This window comes from Aquarana catesbeiana, linkage group LG03, assembly GCF_042186555.1.
Source record: "Aquarana catesbeiana isolate 2022-GZ linkage group LG03, ASM4218655v1, whole genome shotgun sequence".
NCBI lineage: Eukaryota > Metazoa > Chordata > Amphibia > Anura > Ranidae > Aquarana > Aquarana catesbeiana.
This window is the reverse complement of record NC_133326.1, coordinates 690,927,070-690,929,377: the sequence shown is the minus strand read 5'-3', so window position 1 is coordinate 690,929,377 and position 2,308 is coordinate 690,927,070.

Here is a 2,308-nt window from a genome sequence, read left to right as displayed (position 1 = left end):
CTCCTTGCTCCTCATCAGCTGAGATTTCCAACCTAGACCTTCAGTCCTCTCTGAGACCTGCACTGAGAGGAATGAAGGTGTAGAATTAGGTGTGTCACAGCGAAGTACTTGTGGGCAATCTGCTTTTGGTACACCGACGTCAGATTGTACCAGGCAAATTTCCCTGCCCCAGCTGCTGCACCGCCGAAAGAAGTTTGCTCCCAGCCATCCACATGCCCAGCGGTTGAATGCTAGCTTGGCAAAATTGCTAGCACTTCAACTGCTGCCTTTTCAGTTGGTAGACTCTGCCCCCTTCCGTGAGTTTGTGGAATGTGCGGTTCCTCAGTGGCAGGTACCCAAACGCCACTTTTTCTCACGGAAGGCGATTCCGGCTCTCTACCGGCATGTGGAAGGCAATGTCCATGCCTCGCTGGACAGGGCGGTCAGCGGTAAGGTGCATATTACCGCTGACTCATGGTCCAGCAGGCATGGACAGGGACATTACCAAAGTTTCACGGCGCATTGGGTGACTCTGCTGGCAGCTGGGAAGGATGCAGGACAAGGTGCAGTAGTGTTGGAGGTTGTTCCGCCACCACGCCTCCAAAATGCTAATGATTGTGACACACCTCTCTCCTCCACCCCCTCCTCTTCTTCTTCCTCCATGGCCTCTTCCTGTGCTTTGTCCTCGGAACCAGCGGTGCTCCGTAGTCATTCAAGGGGCTACGCAAGTACGCAGGCCAAAAGATGCCATGCGGTGCTTGAGCTGGTGTGCTTGGGGGACAGGAGCCACACTGGGGCAGAGGTTCTGTCAGCTCTGCAGGGGCAGGTTCAGAGGTGGTGCCCCTGTTAAACACCCACCCTGTTTAACAGGGGCATGTAATTACAATTTTTGATGCAATACTTTGCAGCAGGGCTCGTTCCTGCGTTCCAACTAGAGTGTCTGTGAGGGGTTGCAGTGTTGTGGCACCAGCACCAGTGCCTAAGGCCTAATTTTTCAGCTCCTGTTCAACAGGGGCATGTAATTACAATTCTTGATCTAATATTTCACAGCAGGGCCCATTTCTGCACCCACCAAGAGGGAGTGAGGACTTACAGTGTTGTGGCACCAGCACCACCACCACCACCACCAAAGGCCCAGTTTTTCTGCCCCTGTTCAACAGGGGCATGTAATTACAATTCGTGATCTAATATTTCACAGCAGGACCCTGTGAGGGCTTACAGTGTTGTGGCCACATTAACACCTAAGGCCCAAATTTCTGCTGAGTATATAGGGCAGGCCCCTACTTTCAAACATCTAACTTACAAACGACTCCTACTTGCAAACGGAAGGAGACAACAGGAAGTGAGATGAAATCCACCCCTAGGAAGGGAAATTCTCTCCTGTAAGAGTTAATATGGGAAAAACATTTCTCCTTTCCACTGATGCTTTCCAATCCTTGTTCCACAAAAAACCCCAAATTTTCAAAAAACATTTGTCATTGGGACAAAAGTGAGGTGAAATCTTCTGAAGAGGAGGAAAGACAGCAAAACAAATGTCACAGGGGTGATAACCCTTCCCTATGTTTTCCAAAAAGCTTAAAAAAGATTTTTTGGCTGCAGCTAAACACGTTAAAAATGTACCCGTTCAAAATTACAAACAGATTCTACTTAACAACAAACCTACAGTCCCTGTCTTGTTTGCACCGCCTGTATACTGCTGTTCAGAGTATATAGGGCCTGGTGGCCCCACACCTTTCCTTATTTTAATTTGGGTGCGGGGTTCCCCTTAATATCCATACAAGACCTAAAGGGCCTTGTAATGGACTGGGGGGTACCCATGCCGTTTGTCTCACTGATTTTCATCCATATTGCCAGGACCCGACATTACAATAAACCCGCAAGCAGTTTTAAATGAGATTTTTTCCTTTAAAAATGACATTTGGTGCAGGGACTGTTCTAAACACGGGAAACACGTGCCACTTTACAGGCATACTATAGACACTCCCCAGGTACGATATTTAAAGGAATATTTCACTTTTTTTTTTTTTTACTTTAAGCATCATTAAAATCACTGCTCCCGAAAAAACGGCCGTTTTTTAAAGTTTTTTTTTGCATTGATACATGTCCCCTGGGGTAGGACCCGGGTCCCCAAACCCTTTTTAGGACAATACCATGCAAATTAGCCTTTAAAATGAGCACTTTTGATTTGGAACGTTCGAGTCCCATAGACGTCAATGGGGTTCTAACGTTCGTGCGAATTTTCGGTCCGTTCGCAGGTTCTGGTGCGAACCGAACCGGGGGGTGTTCGGCTCATCCCTAGTCAGAGGCCTCACAGCTGTAGACCACAAGG